Source organism: Lepisma saccharinum, chromosome 15 (assembly GCF_977018435.1).
Source record: "Lepisma saccharinum chromosome 15, izLepSacc3.1, whole genome shotgun sequence".
NCBI classification, from domain to species: Eukaryota; Metazoa; Arthropoda; class Insecta; order Zygentoma; family Lepismatidae; genus Lepisma; species Lepisma saccharinum.
Genome location: NC_139243.1, coordinates 39,948,976 through 39,961,040, shown reverse-complemented (window position 1 = coordinate 39,961,040; position 12,065 = coordinate 39,948,976). Strand labels below are relative to the sequence as shown.

At 36.9% G+C, this 12,065-nt stretch overlaps 1 protein-coding gene across 1 annotated transcript in view; it reads left to right on the top strand.

Annotated features, from left to right (window-relative positions):
* The first annotated feature begins 8,472 nt into the window (after positions 1–8,472).
* LOC145999460 (follicle cell protein 3C-1-like) overlaps positions 8,473–12,065 on the top strand; it is a 30,476-nt gene continuing 26,883 nt past the window's right edge. Inside the window, exon 1 of the mRNA XM_083136422.1 lies at positions 8,473–8,533. The gene's annotated coding sequence lies outside the window, so the exon portion shown is untranslated. The remainder of the gene's footprint in view (positions 8,534–12,065) is intronic.

Sequence of the window (12,065 nt, the reverse complement as noted above, 5' to 3'; positions counted from 1 at the left end):
GTAGTGTTACTTCAGTTACTTACTTATACCTTAGTGTTTGAGAACATACTTATGTAAGTGACATATCAATTCAAATTTGATATGTAAGTATTGCTTGCAATTAGGGTGTTACCCAAATTAATGATTACAACTATACACAAAAGTTGGTAGGATTTTTCATGTTCATATATAAACATTTTTTCTTGAGAATAAATATTTTATTTTATAATAGACTGATATGAAGGCAGTATTTTGAACGAAGAATATATATATCTGACTATTTCAAGGATGATGAGCATGATGGATAACCAGATATTCTGAATAGATATTTATGACTGACATAAATCATTAAGAAAAATAATCATTCTATAACTGATATTTCCACTAAAAGTTGATGAACGTATGTGTACAACAATTAGCGAAACTACACCATAGAAAGATGTTACATTTCTGTCCGTTCAATTTAAGGTAAAAAAAAAAAAAACCCCGAGACATCCAAAGTTGCGAAGCCAGTGGACCACTCAAAACGTAACAACCAAATGTTGATACGTCACTGGTCCCTGACTGTTTTGTCGCCTGCTCCTCGAGAGTCCATTTTACTATGCCTATGGAATTAACCATAAGGTGTTGTGCAAAAGGGGAATAACATAGAAATGTGATGGTTATCATTATTTTTTTTTTCTCGAACCTTGGTGATAGCTGGAATGTGCTTCTATGATATAAATGTGGAACAGGTGGAGCGAGGGGTGTTGAGTTAGGAAACTTGTATTTGCAAGCATGTTTGGTCATGCAACTTGTGTTTGCATGAGCCACAGATCAAATTAGTTGCTCATTCCAAACGGCGTAGGAAGTAATATGTGTCTGCATGGACTGTGCTGTGAATCTTAACATAACCAGAAAAATATCAGCTGCAAATTTCATCTGATTTTTTACACAATACAGAGATGTTTGTGTAATTACTGGTGATGCAACTTAGTGTGTCAATATGACCTGGAAAGAAATTGCCAGAACATGCAGTGGGGAGTGTAGAATTCACCTCGGCCAAAAGAAGAGTTCAGTTCAAGACCATGGTTTCTTGTTTCTTCGATCACAAGATTGTTGCATAAAGACAGTGTTATTTAGAAGTCCTGACAAAGTTACAGGAATCTGTTAGAAGAAAAATAAAAAATGTCCTGAAAGAACAAAGATTTACCGACATTCCTGATATACAAGGTATCACAGTATTACTCGGGTATTCCAGGCTGCGTCTGACAGTGCCACCAATATCTCGTGAAGTGCATTTATTTATAATTAGAATATCCCGAAGACACTACCAGCCATGACTGCACAGATGAGCAAATCGTGCTTCCTGAGAGTTATTCTGGGAATTAAATTGGCACACCTCCATATATATAATCGTATGGTAATCTCCAAAACTAAATTTTACACAGTACCAGCCGACCCCCATGTTGGAGTGGTTAGCACATCGTGCTACAATGCCAGGGCTCCCGGGTTCGAATCCCAGCCTGGGCATGGATGTTTGTGAATGTCCATTCATCATATCATCACTAATCCCCATCTTCACAAATTAGTCAAAAGTGGCACAAAAAGCTAAGTAAATTAAAGCAAATCAATCAATCAATCAATACACAGTACGAGTCAGTGGTGATCACTGCATCCAAAAGAGAGCTAGTGGAAGGTTGAGGACAACCACCCACCCCCTCACTTTGAAAATATACACACGTATAATATGTGTGTGTGTGTGTGTACAGTGGGATACACAAGTATTTTCATTGATATTTCTCCTACATCCTATTTGTTTTTGTTTGGTGCTTTGTTTCAATTGTTGAAGCTCTCACTGTAAAACAAAGAGCATAAATGCTATAATGGGCAATTTGCTTGGTAATACTTATGCATCCCACTGTACATATGCATATGTGAGGCATTGCCATACATGCACATACAAGAGAAATGGGCATACCTGTCTGAAAGCTATTTTAAATATTGAATGATCGAAAATTGAACTTGCACTAAATGTTAACTTTAGACCTGTGCTGTACAGAATCAATGCTAGAGATTTCTTCATTCTGGGTGAGAATAGAATGCAGGTCCCTGCATTAGCGTAAAACATTCCTTCTCGACTTTTGCCATTATTTTTTTTAATATTTTCATCTAAATAACACCATCATGCTGTGAGGATTCAAAGCCAAAAAATGTATCAATTTTGTCTGTAGTATACACAATGTTCTACAACAATACGAATATATCTGAACTGTGGCAAAGCTCTATTCTTAAGGAAAAAAAACAGGCAGAGCATTCTTGCAACCAATATTTCAGATTTTCTACTATTAATTTCTCTTTTGTATTGAATAATTTACAATGCCTAAGTATGTAGTATTACATTTTGGCCAACAAGGATAAAAGTACTGATATTGGTACATTAAAATTTACCGATAAACTATATTCTACTGATCCGATATAAAATTGCAAATGGTTCATTGCCCTTAATAAATATAGTGTGTTACCAGTGAACCATGCCTTTGCAATGCAAAAGAAGCTGCATATTTATATATTTATTTTTTAAACGTTCAAAATAGAAATTATATGTTTGTATCTATAAAAATTATAACAAAATGGCACACTATTACATTACATTGGATCAATTTTACTGATGCACCCATGCAGATTTCGATTAATATGTCCCATCCCTACTATGTATACAGTGTATGGTTTTAGAAGCAATATCAGGTGGGGCCAAGTAGAGCATTTCCTTGGCAACCAGCCAATGGCAGGAGTGCAACGTTGTACAGTTAGGAAACTGCGGCACGTAAGTTAAATGCAGTGGTCAGTATTTTTCTTACATGCAAAAAGTTTTCATTACACTTGTCACTTTAAAGTTCATCGTAAGATGGGGCAAGACATTTTGACCTGACTGTCCAAGTCCCATAAATTTCCGTCTCCTACAGCCAGAGTTATCGTTTCTCGAAGAAACGCTGGGAAGCAACACGTCTCATCACAATGACCCTTTCATTTTCCTTCCGTCTGTTTTTTCATTTCCACCATGTTGATAGCTGAGTAGTTGTGAATATACACAATGACTCTTCATTGTCGTGGATGTTCTCTAACATTGCGCTTCTGAATCAGTGTGAGTTCTTATATGCACATAGCGAATTCTCTCTTTACCTTCCGTGAGCAGTTAGTTTGGCAACAGCGCAATAGCACTGGCTGTATATTGGCTGAATACATGTTCCTTCTAAAAGCGTACACCATACGTACGATATAATATACTTGGGATGCTCCTGACCCATAGGCTTATAAAGCTCTACAGTTCAAGCTGGATTAGCCACATTCTGAGAATGAAGGAGAAGGTTGCAAGGGAAATTTCATGAACAGAACTGTTTAGATTTATCTATGTCCTAAGTGTATTATTTTATGACAAATATCATCAATAATGATAATATTTGTATGTTTTGTTTTGCAAATACATCTTCATATCCAGCCATTGCCTGATGTGTCCATATGTCATCATGAGCATATCACATACAATAACTGTTTTTAGGCAATAAGTATAAATATGATAGAACCCTTACAGAAATTTGAGAATGCGAGCAAAGCAAACAATAACATTTTAGACAATAATATTAATTTATTACTTTCCCAATACTTACTTTTGCTGGGCTTGCAATCTTTGCTTCTTTCCATTTTTTCTGTCCTAAAATAATTAGAGAAACAGGAACTCAAAACTGGAGAACTAAGGCAACAAACTGGAAGGAATGGAGGCAAATGTTGGCAGAAGTAAAGGTTCGACCAAGTACAGGTCCAGATTTGTATATGTGTAGTCCCAGGGCTCACAACGTAGAGGGGTCTCGCATATATGGTTTTAGTTAAAACTGTTGGCCAAACTATGTTAGATGAATAATAAGTGTCAATACTGAAATAAGTTGTAATACTTTTCAAGATAAAGAACAACAATGACATACCAGCAATATTACACCACATATATTCTATAGATATTCAAAATCTCAAAATTTTTATCTTGCTTAGTCTATTGTTTTGGAAATATTCAATTTATTGAAAGTTCACGGTAAACCAAGCCAAGAAAACTTCTTAAATTTGATAACCTTTAAATTCTTTCTTATGTATTTCATTATTTTTATTCTGAAGTATCCGTAAACAACCAATGATCATGGTGTCTTATATTTGGTGCAGGGGTGAGGGTGATTATGATCCACTATGAAATAGTCTGACCCATCTCTGCTACATGACCTAATAACCTACATGAGAAATTTTCAAGTGACGAAAATAAACATTTTAAGTTAGTTAATGCTTATTTTAGCAAACCATGATCACCCAAAATATGCTCAAGAGATAAAATTACGTTCACTCATGTGTACACCTGAGAAAGTGCTTTGGCGAGGGCACGGACTTGTTTATGTATTTCATTGTAACCATTCACCCAAGGAACATTTTTAATTGTAACAATTCCACAACACCACTATTAGATTACAGAAAGGGTTATTTTAGGTAAATTAACTGTAATATAATGAATGATTATCTTGTGCCACTTCTATTGTTGGTTCCACACTCGCTTGGTTGACCTAGATGTTCAAGAACAGCTGACCACCTACCCCCGAAACAGCAGCAGCATGCTCTATCCCTGGGGATATGGAGTGTTCATCAACTTGAACACACAACGAATATTATCTTTGTAAATGCTATATTTTGATTATATTTTCTCATGTCCACTACCTATCCAGGATGCCTTAAGAATCCAGCCTAACAAAGACAATGACAACTGCACTATGAGTTGCAGATTCCTAAGTAAAGCATAATACATAAAGTTGATCTCCAAGGTGGGTTTCATGTGACGTCAGGATGTGCAGAGCCACATGTTTGTGGCCAATTTTATGTCGTTTGCAACTAAATATTCACCTGTTCATTACATCTGCACGAACTGCACATTTGTTTTAAATCACTAATGTCTGTGTTAGTATCTCCTGTCATTCCGCTTGAATTTTGTATGCTTACAAGAAGTGGCCTCAATCATGGCTGCTCGAAGCCACAATGGAACAGTTTGTGACATAGGTGAAACGCACCTATACTTACTTAGAGAAAGGAAAATCATATGTTTCAGTACACAGTGTTTTTGTCAGCCAGTTCTTCACCTAGCTGGTAGTGCAAATAGTAACTGTTGATGTCCATGGTCTAGTGACAGCAGCCACAATGTGCTATAAAGCCAGTGGTTCTGGTTTGCATTAAATCATTTTCTTCCAGTCCTTATTACTCGCCATATTCCATGTGTAAACCTAACTGTATAAAATATGGACTAAAGAGCTAAAATGAGCAGACAAACAAGAACCAATCATATACACCTAAACCCAGTGGCGTGGCGTGGGTTTTTAAAAGTGTTACTGGTTATCAGTAGGACATTTAAGGGAGACTTGGGTGCCTCCCCACCTCATGCCCCCCCCCCCCCCAATGTCTTCCAAGTAGTTCATATAATATTAATCTGGTACGTATGCAATTCAATACTAGATTTTGGTAAAGTTATTAATCAGGAAAAAAAATGTTGACATAAGGCCTAAAGTGAAATCGCAAACGTTGGTTGTTGACACAATAATACGTAATTTGATACTTACAGAAACATCGAAGGCTACTTATAGAGCAGATCAATCCGACTTTGAAAATAGTTATATGATGCTGGGATCCTGGGTTCGAAACCTAGCTTGGGCATGGGCGTTTGTGATGTCTATTCATCAATTTAATCATATCATCACTCATCCCCATCTTCGCAAATTAGCCAAAAGTGGCACAAGCGAAGCAAAATCAATCAAATCAAATCAAAAAACTTCTATGATGCTGTTTTTCATTTGAATTTGAATTTTTGGTTGCGTCATGGTCATGGTCCATGTTATCCACATCTGAATTCGACATGTTTTTTTTTTTTCACCCGAAAATAGAGTACATGGCTAACAAAAGAGTTTCGACAACTCCACACATCCACATAACCACGGATAGTCGTTATACCACGAAACATTGAAATGTCGGTCATATCCAGCAGACGACTTTGTTTTTAAATCATTCAAAATAGGCTTTGGCCTCCCTTTCACCACAATTTTGATTTTTTCTGCAAAATAACGAACCGTAAGATTGCTTCAAAATATCTTCTATCGCATGATTACACACACTGTCCAGATAGGATGAAACCGCCACCTCGGAACTCGGAGCAAGCTTCATTAATTAATTGACAATGCCCGAAAACAACATAAAGACGAAAGACACCACTCACTACACAGTCCCTCCCACAAACCGTTGTTTACTTTTGTAACACGTGAAGCACCCTACTTGCCCCCTCCCCTCTCAGCATCGGCCCTTCCCCAATATTTCCTTCGGAACCTGCAAGAAGTCCAGTTCTACTAATGTTGCCATCTTAGTTCTTTTGAAACCAGATTTGGCCAAATCACGAAACTTTTCGTTTCAAATAAGACGTATGTAGAGTAGATGTAGTCTTCATCTGTTTCCTAACTACTCCCACTCCCATGTTTCGCTAAATCCACTGAAATCTCATTTCTGACACCACTACTATTTCGTATATTTTACGTCCTTTGCTACCTTTAAGGCTTTCGCTTTATAGGATAATCGTGACGATGAGGATGCATGGTGAATTATTGAAATAAAATTATTATTTCTTTGTGTATGTAATTATTAATTTTTATAATTATGTAAGTAAAATAATAACAATGAACATTGAAATAATCATTTCTTGCTGAGGATTCGAACCTGCGACACCTGACACTTCAGAGCGTGCTAAGATAACAATCGGGAAATTATGCTTGTAAGTATTGTTTTCACCCAAAAACAGTTCTACCACCTCAGAAACATTGCTTCAATCCGAAATTATTGCATTCCTGCGACAATGTATGTCAATCTCAATCAGTATTATCAACAATTATCACAAATTCCTGTAACCGAGATAATATTATATGTGTGAAATATAGAATTTTAGGTTGACATTTTTAGAAGGACAGCGGACCCCTTGACCATACCCATCCCTCTCCTCTCCTTCTCGCCCATGATGTCGAAGAAGGACAAAGAGGACTTTCATAATCGCTGATATTTAGTGTAAATACAAAATATCACTTGGTAGTTTGCTTTTGCCCCAGTGTGATTTGATTTTTTAAAATTTTGATTTGGCGATTTAAGTCCACTTCATGAACAGTAATGCTAATCGGGACAGTTTAAAGTTGGATCCGAACCACTTGTGCCTCCACCGGCTATCGAACCTGGAATCCCTTGATTATAAGGCGGCGACGCTACCACTGCGCCACCGTTCCCCAGTGTGACTGGACACCTTCAGAGTAAGATAGACTTAGCTCTTTTCTGTCAATTGAATATGGCAACACTGGTATGTTTCCGGTAAGGATCACCGCCAACTGCGCCGGCTAAACAGGCATGCAAAAAACCCGCCTCCTCCTCCCGCGGTCAGTCTTTGCCGCAACGCGAAGTCTTCCTTGCGTGGGCTCAGGGCCCTTTCCTCATGTTGCCTGTGGAGGGTACCGGATCAGTCCTCCTCTTCGCTTTTGCCGGTGTCAGAAAAAATGTCAGTCTGCAATGTTTACTTTACGACAATATTACCAGTTTATGTACGTAATAATATTTTAAGACGGGTTCTTCAATTCTTTATATTTTGGTCTTACCTGCGGTAACAGCGGCTACATGCACGCCACGTCTCTGCCTAAACCATATGTGACAACAAGCTGAAACTATACAGGAATGTAACTAGAATCTCCGGCAGAGAGGGAGCACCATTGTAATGTAACACTGATTTCAAAGAACTGTAATTTTCTTTCCTTTACTATGTGTCAGTTGATGTGTTTCAAACTCTCAAACAAAAGATTCCCTCTTGCACTTTTAAGAAATGAAGAGACAGTAAATTGTGTCTTATTAAACAGAACCAGTGGTGGCAATTGGGTTCCAAAACTGGGGGAGGGGCAAGGTGCCAAAACTAGGAGGGTAAGAACAATTTACTTTCCCTTGTTAGATAAGGTTTAACATAGTGCAGGAGCAAAAATGGCAAAAAAAAACAAAAAACCCTAGTCATCTCCACTGAACAGAACCATAACCAAATTTTCTTTCACAGCTAGAAGACACAGGCAAGAATTGGAAGTCCATTTTTCTCTCTTTTGTGTTCATAGTGTGCTTCCACAAATATTGTCATTTTTTGTGGTGGGGTTTCATGAAGTAGAACAATTAATTTTGAGAAGCCATGCCTCTTACCCTCCCCTCCTGGTGGTATCATATCATGTCATATCATTGAACACTGGACTCTTTGTTTTCACAGCTACACTATACAGGTCAACACTCATTAGCTTTGCGAAACTAATTTAATTTACAAGGCAAATGTCATTAAAATATATGCACATAACTCGAACTTACATGTTTGCCCTTTGGCTGTGTGTTCTTGCATTACCATGAAATATTAATTTCTGATGTTATGCAAGACAAAGGTGTCACCTAGCAATTTCATAATTACGTACCTTGTTTTGTAGCTCTTATTTTAAAAGCAACACTGCAGGTAAGTTGTAGCTCTTCTGTTTTATTCAACTTTTCTTGCAGTTACAAATGAAATGAAGTGAAGTTAAAAATCAAGTTACTGGATTGAATTGACATACTCTTTCTTGTTTAGCAGCTGAAAGGGTTACAACTGAACTCAAACTAACTACTTTTTTTAAAAAAATATTTTCTAAGTTTTTAGACTATGCAAAAATGGCAAAATAATAATCCACAGTTGTCTTTTCTAAACTAACTATATTGATACAGTGGTCTATCAGACTATGGAAAAAAAACATTATGTATATACAGTATGTAACATTGTTATTCGTACACATAGAATTTCCGAGGAAAAAATGTCATATCTACTAGTAAATATAATCATTTTCATATGTACCTGGAAATTAATGTTAATGAAGGTTTCACCAACAAATGTCAATAAAAATTTATGTTCAAAGTGTATAAACAGAGCATATAATTTGTGTGGAATGAGAAAAATATGCTGTTTCATGCAACATTGTTATTCGTACAGGCAAGAGTTTCAATCTTCCTCGCATACAGTGCCACCGCTTTCAGGTGATTTCGTGCAGTTTGCAATTTCATAACAAGTTTGAACATGCAGGCGCGCTCCCTGTCAAGCAGAATGCTGGCATAGGTATTGTTGTAGGCCTATTGTCTATCTATCAGCGTGTTCGAAATGTGCAAGGTGAAGGAACTTAGTTCCGATCTGAAGGATGTTGTTATAAATTTGGCCCTTAGAGGTTATTCGTTAAGAAAATTTGGACAAACAGTAAATAAATCACCCTCCACAGTTCAATACATAGTAAACAAATTTAAAGAGGAATGTTTAACACAGAATCTGCCGAGAAGACCAAAAGAGAGACGGTTGAATAAATGTGATGAACGCTTAATTTTCAAAAGAGTGCGAGAAGGCCCCCAACTAAGTGTTCCTCAGTTACGACCGTTAGTAGAAAATGTTGCTGGCAAGGCAAGATGATGTCCGATCAAACTGTCCTACGTGCCTTGTGGAAGCATGGATATCATGGCAGAATCCAACGAAAGAGGCCATATGTAAATAAGGTGAATCGCAGGAATAAACTTCCATTTGCGAAAGAGCACATCCACAAGGACCAGGAATTTTGGGATAGTGTCATATGGGCAGACGAGTCCAAGATTAATATATACGGGTCAGATGGGATAAGTAGGGTCTGGAGAAAATCAAAAATAGACAATGATCACATTAACACAGTTCCAACAGTTAAACACAGTGGTGGGTCATTAATGATTTGGGGCTGTATGTCGTCCAAAGGTGTTGGTACCATCCAGTTTATTGATGGTATCATGGATGCATATGTCTATTTGGACATATTGAAGAACAATGTAAAGCAGAGTGCCCAAAAATGGGCGTGCCGCCTATCTACAGATTCCAACAAGACAATGACAGTAAGAATAAGGGCCAAGTTAACATGAATTGGCTAATATGGAATGTGCCCAAACTACTACAAACACCAGCTCAAAGTCCAGACTTAATCCCATTGAGCATTTATGGGCAAGTTTGGAGAGGTGAGTCCATAAAGCAGGCGTCAAGTCCAAACAAGAGTTGAAAACTGTTGTGCAAGCCAAGTGAAATAAAATACGCTCTGAAACATGTCGGAAACTGGTTAATTCTATGAAGAACAGGTGTCAAGCAGTAATTAAAACCAAAGGAAATGCATCAAAGTATTAGAACTGTCAGTCAATTTGCTCTGAATATACGTACTTTTTCTTTTATATTATTAAGTGTACGAATAGAAAAGTTGTACAAAAAATGGCATGTTTCTCTTTCAGTTTCATTTAATTTATTATTGTCAATGCTTATACAGAATTTTGGTAAGATTCTATGTTCCTAATGAATTGTAAAGAAACAATTTCAAAAGAGTGTATTTCCTTTCAGATATTAAAGCATTTTCTTTGAAAATCCGTGTATACGAATAAGAATATTACATACTGTAGCTGCTGTGGTTCAGTAGGCACAAGCACAACTATGTGCCCATCCTTGAAGTATGTGTTGCCACCAGTCAAAACTCGCCAACAGGAAACAGCAGCAATGCACCCTGGGATTTTAGGATGTATCCAGATTGAGAAAAGGTGAAAAGGACAAACCGTCAGCATCAAGGTCCTAAAGAGGTGCTGAGCTCTTTTCCAGCCCTCACATTTACTACTATAGCATGGTTTCTCTGACATGTTACTTTATGTGTTAGAAGTTACTTTACACACAAAAAAGAAATATCTTTAATTTAGGCATATCTATTGCTGTGAAGAAGTTGGAGGAAATTCTGGATACATTTACTGCTTTTGTTTCATTGCTATCCTTCCCTTTTATTCTTATGATTAAAAGAATTAATTCTCAAACAATGCTCTTTATTTTACAATATTCTGCCACCTTCATAAAACCTATTCTTCAGAACTACGAGTCCTCAAAAGACAACATTTGTACCCTGTATTCTTGCAGTCATGCACCACATATTCATGGTTGCCACTAGTATTTATTTTCCTGTAGGAAAATACAAAATCATTAATATGCTATGGATAGACAGAAAGTATCGCCCTCAGGATATGATTGTAACTTAATGAAACAAATCAAGTCCTTAATCAAGAGGTATCATATGTGATAAGTAACAATACATGATTTTTTTGTAGTGTCACAAAGTTTATGATTGCATATACAAGAATGAATCAGTAAATCAGAAGACATATCCTCGCACCAATGCCAAAAGCACAAGCCGGTCTCCATGGCCAGGGGTACTGGGTTCGAATCCTGGTCTGGGCATGGGTGTTTGTGAGTGTCCATTCATCTATTTCATCATATCATCACTCATCCTCATCTTCACAATTAGCCAAAGGTGGCACAAAAGCGAAATAAAATAAACCAACTCAATCAAACCAAAATCACAAATGTGCAAAATCCTGGGAAAAAAACAGGTTTTACATTTGGATAAATGTTGTCATTGATAAAATGTGTACTTATGTATCACACTGTTTATTAGGATATATATATATATATATATATATATATATATATATATATATATATATATATAGAGGTTGATGAGTGTTGTAAAACCCTTTATTTTTGGTCTAGTTTTGTAAAAGAGAAAAAATCAGATAATGAAAATTTAGGGGAATAATGATTGCTAGAAAAAAGTAAGTTCTACCTTCCCTTACAGTATTCCTAGCCACACCATGCAAAGGACATCAAATTCCTGTGTATAATAAGCACAGATTTCATGAACTAAACTTGAATGAAGAAAATCGATCACCAAAAATGGACACACAGTATATCATGAATGAAATTCTGTTGTGATTGATAAGTACAGTGGAGAACTTCGATACAACTCCACAATGGTGGCAGATGCTCCCTCATCTCTGCTCCCTGACAATCAAGAATAAACAATGCACTTCTGTATGGAATTTATCCCTGCCCTACTCGACTCCCCACTCCACATCCATTTTCTAGCATAGTCCAGTGCATTTTTTCTCTGATATTAACGTTTCCTGCTGATAATACCTGATTTCCA